This window comes from Barbus barbus (genome assembly GCF_936440315.1).
Source record: "Barbus barbus genome assembly, chromosome: 34".
Classification (NCBI taxonomy): domain Eukaryota; kingdom Metazoa; phylum Chordata; class Actinopteri; order Cypriniformes; family Cyprinidae; genus Barbus; species Barbus barbus.
In genome coordinates this window covers 22,494,815-22,510,350 of record NC_136762.1, presented here as the reverse complement: position 1 = coordinate 22,510,350, position 15,536 = coordinate 22,494,815, and the positions used below count along the sequence as shown (strand labels likewise).

Sequence of the window (15,536 nt, the reverse complement as noted above, 5' to 3'; positions counted from 1 at the left end):
ATGTTATTACATAGTTTATAACATATTTTATTACATTGTTATAACATATGTTATTACATACGTTATTATCGTTGTTATTACATATGTTTTAACATACGTTATAACATATGTTATAACATATGTTATTACCATTGTAAATACATATGTTATTACATATATACATATGTTATTACATACATATGTTATTACATAGATACATATATTACATATATATATCACGTACATACATATGTATGTTATTACATACATATTTTATTACATATATATGTTATTGCATATATTAATATGTTATTACATACATACATATATTACATACATATGTTATTACATACGTTATTATTCATTGACTGGCCATTGACAATAATCAGGGCTCTATATTAATTCTTCCCACTGGTCGCTCTTTTGCGACTAACTTTGTCAGTTGATCGCACAAGCACATAATTTGGTCGCTATTTATTTTAATTTTTTTGCTACAACATGGGATTAATCAATGCATGCTGATGAACTTTTATCATAGTTTATAGTTATATGGTAACAAGTGTTCCTCGTTGTAACAAATGCGACCACGTCAAATTTTAACGCACATTCTCAAAAAGTTGTCGCAAATGCGACCATTTTGGTCGCAGTCTAGAGCCCTGAATAATGCAGGCAGAAATTTGATTATGCTACTAATCTAAGCCAGATGTGGCAACACACAGGCTGTGTAAAAACTTGTAAACAACCCATATGCCTTAACAGTATACACTTGCATAGAGAAAGTGATTGCACAGCTCTGATAGCATACTAGTTATATCGCATCAGCCTACCACAAGAGAATGTTGCACTTCTTTTTTACAGTTGTTATAACTTGCGGTCATATCTGCTGGTTCACACCAAGCTCCGGCGAGAGTGGCGTGGCGCGGCTCGTCTTGGGCGGTGTGGACGTCGAGGAGTGTTGAAGTCAGGTCAACTTTATGGTAATGAGCTATGACGCGGTTGGGTGGCAACGAGTCGGAATGTAGAAGTTCTCCGCTTGAGAGGATTCCAGAGAACGCAGTCCTGTAAACTTTGGTTCCGACCACATTAGTTCCCAAGCATTTTCATGCTAGAACGCTTTTTCAATGGGAATGCATTTCATTTGCTCAAAACAACAACGATTTGACCAATTGCATTTAGGTTACACTTCAATCAGGACAGTTTGGAATGTCTGCGCACAAATTAATGTTAATGTTAATTAAAGACCTGGGCTAGTAAACATCTCCTACAAACTGCATGTTGAAATTAGACTAGCACTTAACCACGAACTCAAAAAACACCCCACACAAATGGCTTTTATTGGTTTATTCCGTTAGCAAACATGTAACAATAATTAAGTTCTTTCCATCGATCAATTTCTTACTTTCACAATTAAAATATTTAATGAGGTTAACTTGTACACTACTTGTCCTCAGTCTGCACAAGATCAACATGCTTGTTTCCTTTTCGGCTCCTTTAAATACAAGACCACACGTTTGATCGTCAGAGCAGGGCAGGGAGGCCAGAGCGAGTTTTGACGCTCTCGCCGGCAGCGGTGTGAGAGTAGTCCGTTAACAATGGTGTGCTTCCGAATACAGCCAAATCCCTTTAAGACAAATACATCTAAGTACAGATTCTATGTCTTCGAAATAGTGGTCAACCAATATTGATTTTCTGATAGTCTATACAAAGCTGATATATGATATCACACTATTTATTAGGCCACAGGCAGTCGTGGCCTAATGGATAGAGAGTTGGACTTGTAACCTGAAGGTTGTGGGTTCGAGTCTCGGGTCCGGCAAGGATTGTAGGTGGGGGAGTGAATAACCAACACTCTCTCCACCCTCGATACCACGACTGAGGTGAGACCCTTGAGCAAGGCATATTGTATTAAGCTGTAAAAGTTGCACTGTGTAAAAGAACATAATTGGAAATCTGGAAATCAGTAAAAGAACAGACTTGACATCTGTGATGTGTCAGAGGTTTTAGATATACAAAGACGGTGCACTCATATCACTGTACGAATGGGACAACAAACAACAGTTCCGCCGGGGCGGGGTGGGGTGTGTGCTGGGGGCGGGGCATGGCCGTAATGGAGATAATGAAAATGTCTGAAAACTGTTATGAAAATTAATGTTAAAAATAAAAATGACATGAAAACATGGACACGATTAGATGTTAGATTATGATTATGATGCAGCAATGTTATTAAAAAAAGAAAAAAAGAATAGCTACCTGAGTTGAAGCAAACTTTATCCCAATAAACGGAAACCCGTTCTATGACACTTCCTATGATATTAATCAGATAACTTGGATACATAACATAAACGTAACATTACAACTTGTATCTGCACAAAAGGATGCATAGGCCAGTGAACTTTAAGTTACGCGCTATAGCGAGAGAGTGAGAGCGCGCTCCCGCCGTGATGCACTTTCAGCACGCTGAAACACGAGCAAGGACAGAATTCGCTATAGATTTCACATTCTATAAAGTTCTCATTATAATGCTTATGTCATTAATATTTATGGCAGATTTGTGGTATATTTTCATCTACATTATCAAGTGATTCGTAAAATCGCCTGCGTGTTTTCGAAGCCATACGAAGTACGAAAACCATTTTAATTGAAGTATGCCTACTGTTGAACAAATATGACGAAAAAAATCACTGCAGCATTATTATAGGATCAGTATTTTTGAAAAAGAAACATCTAAAAGCAGTATGACCGTTTCAAATAACTCAAGTCAATATCGGGCATTGCATTTGAGCATGAAAATAAACACTGGTAATATGCAGCGCATTCAACTGCATGTAAATAAATGTTTATATCCCAACGCATCCTATATTAGATTAATCAGATATGTATGTAGCTAACCCAGACATCACTACTTGACTACAAAGCCAAGCTTCTCTCTCTTCTCTTGAACCGCATGCTCTTGCAAGCTAAACTATCAGAGCTCAGGGTGCTGATTTTTTTTTTTCCACGATCATGTTTTTCATGATCGATCATCGCTGTCACGGCCGAGCACTCGATCGCTGTTGCACATCCCTAACCACTACTTGTGTTTTGCAGCACCTCTCACATGACACTGATATCTTAAAAACTAGTTCAACTTAAAAAAATGTCTCTAGACCTTTGTATTTTCATTCCACTGCCCTGTCTCATATTTTTATTTTTTTGTTAACAACTGTTTATTGAATTGTATTCTGTGGAACAGTAGTACAAAACAAAAACAGCTGTACAAATTTAGAACCTACCCCAACCCATCTCACCCCTTGGTAGACTTAAAAAAAAAAAATGAAGTAAATAAAAATAAATAATAATACAAATATATTAATTAATATTAATAGATAAACAAATAATAAAATAATTTATACAAAGATTTTAGAAAAGAAGACAACATTAAAAGCTGAATGCCATGAATGAACAGTTTTCACGTTAGATCCATGTATACGCGAAGTAGAGTGTTCCATCGAGATAATGTCCAACAAATACACAGTCCAGGTTCATCTGTCCATTGTGTGAGGAGGATTCCAATGCAAAAGCGTGCCTAAAACTCCTTGGGAACAGAGATTACACTTAGAAGATGACAGATTCATATAAAAAAATTTCATTGGAGTCAAGTAAACCCTATGAATTAATTTCCAATGAATCATTTGGTGATTAGGGTTTTTAGAAGACAATTTAAACATACCCCATACCTGATCGGAAAATAAAACATGCACATCCTCATTAAGATCCTTAGCCCAAACAATAGTAATAGATAAAAGTTTGTATGAATGCTCAAGAAGAAAGAGATAGATGACTGAAGCAGAGGAGGGAGATTCCTCAGAAGGAAGGATTAGTTTACACAAAGGGTGAACAGGCAGTTGAGAGTTCCCGTAGAGCCCGTAGAGCCGATCTAATACGCAAATACATAAAAAAGGAGGTGCCTGGCAGATTATATTGAGTTTTAAGATTCTGGAAGGATTTTAAACCACTATCATCATAGATATCTCCCAGAGTGTTTACTTTATTATGAGTGCATTGCAGACGATGAAATGGCCTGACAAAAGGTTATTATTGTGGAAAATAGGCGAATGCCTATGCCATTTTGTAACTAGTTGTGAACGTCTTTCAACATCCCTCCATGTGGAGAGGAGGTGGGTTACAATGGGACCGGAACTCCCGGAAAAACAAGATGTATGAATTTATACGGATAAACAATAGATTCCTCAATTCTTCTCCAAGACACAGAAGCGTCAGGATCAAACCAAACTGCTAAAGGGCGGAGGGAAAAGGCTTGAGCATACAGTCTATAATTAGGGAAAGAAAGACCTCCATGTAATCTACATCGTTGTAAGGTAGTCAGTTTAATACGAGGACGTTTCCCATCCCATATATACCATGAAACACATGCATCTAGTTTGTTCCAGTAGCCAACCGGTGGAGTGAGAGGAATCATGGAAGAAAAGAAATTGATATGTGGGAGAACATTTATTTTAATCACCGATATTCAGGCCTGAAAAGAAGTAGGAAGATGAGACCAATTTTCCAAATCTGAGGATATTTTGGCTAGAATACAAGCTTTCCTGCAGGGAAGTAAAAACAAGTACTTCAAGTTTTGAACCAATGGAATAGATATAGAAAGGGACATGGAATCAATTTTAGAATTGAGGGGAAGTAAACATGACTTACTCCAATTAATTTTAAACCCTGAGAGAGATCCAAAATGGTCAAATAATATGATATAACCTGCATAAGTTATCCGAAGCAGAGCGAGATTTAATGAATCCTGTTTGGTCATGATGATCTAGCCTATTCATACATTTCTCTAGACGACGAGATAGTACTTTAGCATATAATTTAACATCAGTCCCTATCACAACAGGAACAGGAAGTTGGATCTTTATCTTTTTTTAACAAGAGAGAAATAACAGTTATATTAATGGATGGGTGAAATGAGCCTTGAGTAACTGAAAAAATTATCATATCTAACATGACGGGGCCTAAATCCGACCAAAAAGTAGTATACAATTTGATTGGAATGCCTGGGGATTTCCCCTTGTTCACAGATCGAATTGCTGACTCCAGCTCCTGAAGAGAGATCAGTTCAGCCAGGTATTCCAAATCTGAATCTGACAGTCTAGGTAAATCAAGGTTGGACAGAAAAGATGCAAAAGAGTCAGGGTCACCATCAGCGGAAGAAGTATAGAGGTTAGAGTAAAAAGAGTGAAAGGCGATATTAATGTCTCTTGACTTCTGAATTGACTGCAAAAGTTTTCATCCTGTAACAATTTAGGGTTAAATCGCCATCTAGTGGCATGAGATGGCCGAGGGATCAAAGATAATCTGCACAAATTTCCAACATGATCTGACAGAGATAAGGTACAGATATCAGCATCACGAACAGCTGAAGATAAAGAAGTAGAAATGAAAATATAGTCAATTCGCGAATAGGATTTATGAGTAGCAGAAAAGAAAGTGAAAGACTTAGCAGAAGGGTTTAATAAACACCAACGAGGATGAGGTTACACATTGCCAAAGTTTGTCAGAACACAAAGCTTGGGAGTGTGATTCCTTTGGTCCAGATCTATCTAGGATATGCGACATTACAGAATTCGTATCTGCACCTAATACAATTTTAAAATCTGAAAACTTCAAGAGATAGGTTGACAAAACAGAAAAAAGTAGGGTCAGGAGTACAAGGAGCATAAACTGAGAGAAATACAAGATTCATATTCCCCACTATTGTTTTTATATGTGTTACTCTGCCATCTGTATCACAACCTTTCTCTAAAATAGTAATATTTAAAGTCCTCCGCACCAATATTAGGACACCCTTGGTTTTAGTATCCGGAGATGAGTGAGATACCACTTCATAAAACTTATTATTACACCTGTGTATATCCTCCTCTTTTAAATGGGATACCACTATATCAGTCTTTCTTCTTCACAAAAAATCCAGAAAAACTGTACGTTTGTGAGGGCCATTTAGGCCATTAATATTACAACTCAGAATATTAAGGTCAGTCATAGGTATCAAACAGAATTACAGCATAATAAGACAAAATACAAGTTTGAAAATAAAGCCAGTTGAGTCTACCATTAAACCACCCCCCACACTTCCCATCACTATTCCAAAAAAAACCATAAACACATTCCAATGAACTGTGGCAGATCACACCAAGAATAAAAATTATCTGCCAGCACCCCTTAATATGGTCCGTGGCGTCAACAAAACCCTGCACATTACTGAAGCACCAACATTGGACTTAAAAAATTCTGGATGCCAGCATCTCTCATCTCCCTCCTAATTAGTGCAAATGCAGTTCTTCTTTTTGTGGTGACCGGAGAAAAATCTGGAAAGAGAGACAGCGTTGCTCCATCGGAAGTTTTCACCGGGACATGAAGTCTGGCGGGCCGCAGAATGAGCTCCCTCTCCGTGTACCACAGCAGTTTAAAGATGAAAACCTGTGGTTTAGCGCGATCTGAGGAGAGCCTTGTGTACACGCGATGCGCTCGCTCCACTTCAATCTCTTTGCCCATCAGAGACGGGAGCCACGTCGATAGCGATCTTTTCAAAAAGCCCATAGGGTCGTCCTTTTCGGAACCTTCAGGCAATCCGACCAGACGCAGATTGCTGCGCCTATTTCGATCCTGCAAGTCCACAACCTGTTGCTCAAACGCAGCTACTCGCCTATCGTGATCTGCAACAACTTTCTTTTGTTCTCTCATCTTTTGTATAAATGGCCAGAAACCTTTTTAATTTTGAAGGATGTGGCAACGCAAACTATATTTCCAGCATGTGAGTAGTACAGCAGTGAAAAACTGCCCAATTCTTAGGGTCAGCAAGAGAGTGGAAAATGATTATGAAAAACTGAAAAAAACAAAACACACACACTTGACCCTCAATTGCATATTTATTCACTAACTGCTAGCTTTTCTTGACAAACTAACATTAGCTTTCTTTTTTCTATTCTATCTACATGTTTCTTTAAAGAAAAAAAGAAAGAAAGAAAAAAAAAACCTCTTGGTTTATTTTTTCTATATTCCATCTACTTGCTACGTGTACTGCGTTAGGATAACTGAGACTTGTCATAACACTTGCATGTTGTTGCTCTTTTGTTGGTTTTGATTGCTTCTATTTTCCTCATTTGTAAGTCGCTTCAGATAAAAGCGTCTGCTAAATGACTAAATATAAATGTAATGTAAATGAAAAACTAAATTGTGACTGTGATTGAATAACATTAGGTGGACTAAAATGCTAAAAAGTGTAGGATGAACTTACTTTACATCTAAAAATATCCGTTTTAATGCACTGTCCCTATGGAGTCACACACGGTGTTCTATGAATATAGAGTGTCCCTCCTCCTTATGTTGTCCTACTGTTCTATTGGGACATTGCCTGTCTCAGTGACATTTTGATTGTGCCTGCTTTTCCGGCTGCTTTTTAACCTTGCCTGACCGTGTCTGTCCCCAGAGGGACAGCTGTGCAAGGGACAGGTCAGGACATGGCTTGTCATGCTTTCATAGAGGACAGAAAGTAGGATCTCAAATATTAAAACACCTGCTGGTGTGCAGTTTTCTAAATCTGGAGATCACTCTGCCAGATGACCTTTCTGTGTCTGATACTAAAAGAGAAAATTGTGTTGCAAAAGTACCTGCAAAAAGAGTTGAGTATTACAACATGCATTAATTTGTTATCTTTTATAGCTCTTCTAACTGAAATAATTAATTGATGTTGAGGCTCATGTTTGTGAGAGAGTTGATAAATTAATGATTAAAATTTTGATTCTTTATTCTACTGTGCTTTGCTGCATATTATGTATAATGTCATCCCGCACAAGTCCCCAATTTTTGGCTTCTTAAACCTTGCTGTGCCATAACATGATGTTTTTTTTTGTTTTGTTTTTTTTTACCAAAGATGTTGGAAGTACTTTGATGTCAGTGGAAAAGTGAGTGTCATAGTTTGACTGTTTTTGACTGTTTCATTTAAAATAACTACAAATACCTAATTGTTTGTGATGGCAGACATGAGTTTGCGACAGCAATGAAAGCTCCAACTTATGGACAAGCAAACAGACCAATACCTGGCAGAATTGTTTTTCCACAACCTTCATCACTCCCTCTCATTGTCACTTCCTCATATCATTTAAGCTTTATTTGGTGTTGAGAGACATTCTCAGTAAGAGGCAGGACGTGACGATTCTGAAGGCTGTAGCCTGTCACCTGTCTAAAGTCTACAGTGACGTGATGCAACAAATAGTTAATGCCCCCAACTAAAGATTTTCCTAGTCAACTATTAGTACTTCATTTAAGCCATTAGTTCACTAGTTGCACATTTGTGTTTCGTCTAAACCTTGTTTTGTTGTTCTGGGTTCTAAAGGGATAATTTTAAGTCATTTGATAAGCTGTGGTTTCTAATTTGATGTCTCTTTCTCTGGTATTGATATTGCTGTAAGTGGAGACATTATGTGAAAATTCTGATATCCAGAAGGGCCTGTTATCTGATTGTGCTAATTAAGCTGGTACCTCATCACCAACCCACACAAATGTTCTCTGTCTTTAATACACCCCCATACACAGCAAATAAATGAAAGTCAATAAGTAGGCAAGCCTGCTGCATTGTTTTCTGGGCTTCTGCAGATGTTATTCTGGGTTGAGGCATTGATTAATGTCTTCACCACTCATTTTCTGTAATATGTTGTGCTTGATAATCAGTAGGTTTGATTGGAGGAGGCGTTAGCCTGAGGAACGAGCCTCAGCGTTAACAGATCAGACATCAATAATTCATAGCATCATTTATCAGCCATTTTTCTCTGTGGTAACAAGGTTATTGTGGTGCATCATAAAGCTTACAAACATTATTAAATAAATGTATTGTATAGTGGTGAAACTATCTATCAACCTTGAGCTCAGTATCAGTGAGAGTGGCTTTGTTTTCAGTCACCAGGCTCAGATGATTGATTTGATTTATTTATAATTTTAATTATTTGTTTTATTTATGGTTTTGATGATTTATTGGTTAACACTTTATTTTGATAGTCCACTTTAGACATTCTACTATCTATGGAGGTTAATTATCAATAGTCAAACACAGTTTATTGTTTGTCATTAATATTTAACACCATTAAATTTAATGCAGTTATTATTATTTTTACATATGACTAAACGGTTTCATCCTGTTCTTCTTTATTTCTAAAGATTGGACACAGTAAGAACCTTTCTTTTACCATGGTTGTTTTACTATGGTTTGTGTTTTGGTTTTCAAAACTAATGTGAGACCAGTGAGGTGCTAATTCGGCGAGAGAAGGTGCCAATAAAAGGTCCGTACACCATACTTATCAAGCAATTACAACTGTTTATTGTTGGTACACACAGCTGATATCAATACTGATACTGATTATAAGTAAATGCATAAAATGATAATCAAATCATAAAAACATTCAAGAAAGATAATCATAAACCCAGTGCATAATATAAGAATGATCATGAATAAATGAATAAAATATAATATTCGTGAATGAATAATACACTAACTTGAGCATACACTAAAACTAAAACCCCAAGCAAAATATTATAACCAATTTACAACCTCATAACTGTGCTGTCATCTTCACTCTTCTGTGGACTGGGGAGCTCGTTTCAGTCACAGTGGAAGACCAACACCTGTTTGAGAATGACGTATACTTAACCCAAGGCTGAGCTTCCACTGTTTTTGAAAGAAACCCCATGTTTTATACTTCAAAATTAGGTGCAGGTTAAGAACAACCCTCCAAGTAAGAGAGAAAGCAAGTTGGCCAGACTCGCTCCCCCTCCCAGTTGGGTGCACCTGTTTTAGTTACCAAAAGATGAAATCCTTACTCGGCAACATCTCTGAGGTTTCGCAATAAGTGTGTTGTGCCAGAATTCTGCACCTGGATGATCAAACGACAGTTTCCAACCTTATCTTGAAGGTCAATGTAACCACTCTCTCCCAGTGCTTTCCCAGGAGATTGTGATGTTGTTTTGCACCAGTTGCAGCCTTGTCCCTAGCATTTCAGTCTCTAAATGTTCATCCGTTGAGCGTAACACAAAAAACAACCCATCTCTTACAGGTGCTGTAGAGAATAGTTGAGCAGAAAATGTTCAGACTCATGACTATGAGTGCTGAAACAATTATATGTCCTGAGCTTTACAGACTGCTCTTAGGTTTTCATCTGTGACGTTGTGTTTTTTTTATGGTTACAGTACATTTCTTGACGTGGGATGGTTCCACCCTTTTTTCAGTTCACTTTTATTTTTCTTCTCCTGTGACATCCTGTGGTTCAAGATTCAAGATGTTTTATTTGTCACATACACAATTATACAGAGTATAACCAGCAGTGAAATGTAGGTCAGGTCCGCTCCAAGGACAGTGCAATTATATAGAGTACAAATATTAAGAAAAATAAAAGAATAATATAAAATAAAAGATAAAAAATATAAATCTGCAGGTCAGTATGTTGTTGACTTAAATAGTAATAAAGAGGAATTTTAACCAAAGTATGTTATAGACTGTTCATTAAGCCTCTAAATGTTGGCTGCATCTTACAAGCTGTTGTTGAAATTAATAATAATTCCCTGTTAAAGGGTTTTTATCCCTTTCAATATGAAAGTCCGTGCTACTGATTCACTTGGAAAGATGATGCAACAATGGCTGCATCTTACAAGGTGTTGTTGAAATTAATATTAATTCCATGTTACAGGCTTTTGATCCCTTTCAATATGAAAGTCCTTGTTACTGATTCACTTGTAAAGATGATGCAACAATGCAACCTGCACTGAAGTCAAAAATCACCATAACACACCGACGTTTTCTCAATAACAAATACTGTTATTAGATAATACTGTACTATTATGAAGCTGAAGCTGGATCACGAATGATTCACGTGAAGATAGACGCATGCAGGTAGATCGGGGGCGCATTCCCTTCAGAAACAAACGTAATCCACTGCGTCTTCAGCAGATCAGATGTCTGGAGTAAATGACGACTGCTATGTTCTTTATTACATCCAACAGCAAAACACCTCAGTCGCTTAGGAGTCGTTCTTGTCTACATCTGCTCCAGCGGTGAAACAATGGCAGACTGATGACAGCTCACTCAGGGCAGGTCTAAAGTAAGACACCAGTCCAGTCTGTGCTGAAACGCTAGTATCAAGCAAACAATCCTGACATCACAAAGACAGGCATCTGAGATTGGCTCGATTTGAGAAAGGGGAGAAACACTGGGTGGATCTTTATTATTATAGGGTGGTGTACACACACTGCCAACACACATTTCAGTTCAAACAGCTTGTAAAAGTGCATGTTGCATCCGATGACCCCTTTAATAAACAACAATAGCTATTATAAAAGTTGCTGCGCACTTTGGTCAGAAGTACAAAGGCAGCACTGTGATACAGCATTAAAGTTATATAAAAATATAAAGTGGTGAAAATATGTGCTCAGCCAAAACTATGTGCTCTGAAACAAATAATAGATGTTTAATATCAAAGATTGCCTGTTAGATATACCTACAATTAATTAAATCTCATCTTTTCTGCAGGTTCTTTAGCTCTGCCCTGGAGCTCTTATCTCCAAAAATGTCAAAGCAAATTTTCAAAGAAGTGCAATCTTTATAAAAAAAAAAATATATATTTGAAGTTTAAACAGCTACATTGTCGCCTAAAAAAATTAGATTCCGTGACACAACAAAAACAAGTAAAATTATAGTGGGTTTGGTCCTCCACCATGATGCTCACTGTGAGAAATGCTGCAAGCAGAGTGATACAAATGGTGAAACGGTTCTTGTGGCGATACTAGAATCAGATTTGAGGACCATAAGTAACTCCTAGATTCCAGTGACTTATTCATTTGTTTCCTCGTGGGCACGTTGTACTAATTTGTTCCATCCATTTGATTTATGAAAAAAGGGAACAAGTTAGTACAACATAGCCATGATTTTTATTGGAATTAATTCTTTATTTGTGACCATGATTTAACTAAAAATGAAGAAATTGATTTACACAACGATGGAACAAATTCTTAATTCACAGGAACAAATTAAGTTGTGGCCATGGTACATATATTTTTTGTGTAGGGCTGTGTAAATAAGTTCAAAAATGTTTAGCCTTGTTGGTTCAAGTCAACAAACGGCAATGAAAGCTATAATAGAAGCTAATTTAAAATATTAATAAATATTACAATAGTATATAAATAACACTATGACAGAAGTTTCATCTTTAGCTGAACTGTTCCTTATGGATGCCTACAATTCCAGTTTTCTTTTTCAGCAATCTAGTCTCTTTGTCTTTGGGTTGTAATTTACATCTTCTCTGACATTTATGATATCCCTCAGACAAACACACAGCCTGCAGAGGTAAACCTTGTGTAGCAAAAGACTTGTAATGTTTTGCGTTTCCCTACAAATTTTGAGGTTCACTCACAAAACTGAGATTTTGCATTCACTTGCATTGAAATATATTTTTTCTTCCACCTAATTTTTTCCCACCCATAACCATGCCCCTTTAGCTTTCTGTAGCTTTTTGCAAACAAGGTAGAAAAATAGGGAAGCTCTTTTTTTTTTTTTTTCCTGAATCTATCAGAACAGATGAAGCTTTTTTAAACTTTGAATAGACTGAACCAATTGCCTGGCCTGCTTGCTGCAGGTTCAAAATCTCATTAGGTCAAAAGGATGGAGGACTTTATTGCAAAATGTCAAACTGGTTGTTTTTCTATTAATCGGATAGTGATGTTTTATGTCATTACATGTATTATGTTTCATTAGTATTACTTTAATATTAACTAAGAGACAGTATCTAATTACAAGCAGCTCCACAAAATAAATACATGGTCTGAGTGCTGGTAGGTGGTGAGAGGAAAGTGAAGAAATGAAAGAGGGCTGAATCAGCAGTGAGTTGCTCTCTGAGGACAGCGGTTGTCATGACTGCTATTGTTCTGATGTCATACTTTATAGATGTTCTTGTTCAAATAATGTTGCCTCGAGCCATCTTTCCTTGTTTTAGCGTTCTACAATCCTTTTTACAGTTCTCTTTCCAAAAAGTGTTATGTTGGGCGAAAGACTAGTACCGGTAATATGTTTATTTCAGGAGTTTGAAGTGTGACTATGGGTTGTGGTTTTGACCTGAGCTTTGGTGCCATCTAGTGGTTGGCTCAGGAAAGTTTCATTGGATAATTTTCTATCTTTGTATGTATATAAGTGTGTGCATATACTGTTATTTGAATTTACATGTTTACATAAAGGTAGGCCCACTGAAGCTAAGCAGGGTTAAGCCTGGTCAGTACTTGGATGAGAGACCTCCTGGGAAAACTAGGTCGCTGCTGGAAGAAGTGCTAGTGAGGCCAGCATGGGGTGACGGGGACACTATACTGTCAAAAAGCACCGTCCTTCGTATGAGACGTTAAACTGAGGCCCTGACTCTCTGTGGTCATTAAAAGTCCCAGGATGTCCTTCGAAAAAGAGTAGGGGTGTAATCCCAGCATCCTGACCAAAATCGCCCATTCCATCCTCATGTCCATCATCATGGCCCCATAATCATCCCCATATCTACTGATTGGCTTCATCACTCTGTCTCCTCTCCACCAATAAGCTGGTGTGTTGTGGTTCTTGTGTGTTCTAGTTCTAGTGCAATATGGCTGCCTTCGCATCATCCAGGTGGATGCTGCACGTTGGTGGTGGTTGAGAAGATTTCCCCCTTTCTATGTAAAGCGCTTTGAGTACCCAGAAAAGAGCTAAATAAATGTATCAAATGTTTATTATTACTATTATTATATTTATTAAATGCATTACCTTCTCTCTTTAGTCAACGGTTGGAGGTTCGAGCTCAGGTGGCCCAGGCTTTCCTGTCAAAGTTCCAGCTGTCTGCTACTGAGATGGCAACATTACGTTCCGCACAGGATGGTCCCATCACTGAGGTAACCTCATGTTATCCTACAAAAAACTGCTTGTCATCGTCCATTAAATTTCAGTTGAGAACCAAAGCACATAAGTGAACCAGATTTGATTGGCAACATTATATCAATCTTTAAATATAATTTAAAAATAATAGTGTTACATGACACCAATAAAACTTCAGACAGAACAATCTCTAATATTTGTCTGAACTGTGTGTATACTCTGCAGGACTTCTTCAGAGCACTGAACCATGTGAAGAAAATCCATGAAGATGTGAAGGTCCTACTGAGGACTAACCAGCAAACGGCAGGGTGAGAGAGAATAGAATAGATTAGAACAGAATTAAATGGAACCGAATAGATTAGAAATGTACTAAAAAATACAAAATAATCGTCATTCTCACAGGCTTTTTGCATGTAGATGTTCAGAGATGTCTGTGCTTTACTGCAGGCTGGAGATCATGGAACAGATGGCTGTGTTACAGGAGACCGCATATGAGCAGCTCTATCGCTGGGCTCAGAGTGAGTGTGTGCTTTGGACCTTACACACACACACACACACACACACACAGCGGAGGCGAGAAGTTTCTGGAAAATGAGCACAGTTGCTGCTGCCAGAGAATGTGAAACTGACTCATAGCTTACAGAACGACTTATGACACTGTTTTACATGATGATTTTAGTATTATGTTGTAGTTACGTAATAAAAAAATTAAGAAGTTATATATGTGTTTTAGTATAATAGGAGGCCTTATAGATGTTTCTGTGTCTGTCTTTGTTGTCTGTAGATGAGTGCAGAGGGTTGACTCAGGAAACATGTGATATTCCTCCCGTGTTGAGTCAAGCTATGGAATCTCTCCAGGATCGTCCTGTTCTTTATAAGTGAGTTCTGTCCCTTACACACACACATGTCCCAAAACACTTGTCCCACAGAGCAGAACGATGCACATCTTTTTTCAGCAGTGATGTTTTTCATTTTCTTAGTGAAATCATTCTAATATACTGATTTGGTGCTTCTTATTACTATCTGTGGGAAGTCGTGGCCTAATGGTTAGAGAGTCGGACTCGTAATCAAAAGGTTGCGAGTTCGAGCCCCCGGCCGGCAGGAATTGTAGGTGGGGGGAGGGAATGTCCAGCGCTCTCTCCACCCTCAATACCACGACTGAGGTGCCCTTGAGCAAGGCACCGAACCCTCAACTGCTCCCCGGGCGCTGCAGCATGGCTGCCCACTGCTCCGGGTGTGTGTTCACGGTGTGTGTGTGTGTGCATTTGTTCACTACTCACTGCTGTGTGTGTGCACTTGGATGGGTTAAACGCAGAGCACCAATTTCGAGTATGGGTCACCATACTTGACAATACGTCACGACTTTTTTTTTCAATACTGAAAACAGTTGTGCTACTTATTTTTCTTGTGGAAACCATAATATGTTTTTAGGATACTTTAATGTAACGTTGTAGAATAGTTTCTGGAAATACAAATTTCTTACTGACCCCAAACTTTATATTTTACAACATTAATTCAATTTTAATGAATTAAGTTTTCAGGTACTGTACCTTTTTAACTGCAGGGAATTAGAAATGCGATTCCATCATATATATACCACAAGGTGTCAGTCTCTCACTTTCTTTTAGAAGCAGTTTCCTGT

The 15,536-nt window shown here is 37.8% G+C and overlaps 1 pseudogene across 1 annotated transcript in view; it reads left to right on the top strand.

Annotated features, from left to right (window-relative positions):
- Nucleotides 1–966: 966 nt before the first annotated feature.
- Nucleotides 967–15,536, top strand: part of LOC306854123 (conserved oligomeric Golgi complex subunit 6-like) — a 48,995-nt pseudogene continuing 34,425 nt past the window's right edge. The window contains exons 1-5 of the transcript in view: nt 967–1,040; nt 13,800–13,911; nt 14,120–14,202; nt 14,342–14,412; nt 14,679–14,772. The product of the transcript in view is annotated as a conserved oligomeric Golgi complex subunit 6-like (transcript). The remainder of the gene's footprint in view (nt 1,041–13,799; nt 13,912–14,119; nt 14,203–14,341; nt 14,413–14,678; nt 14,773–15,536) is intronic.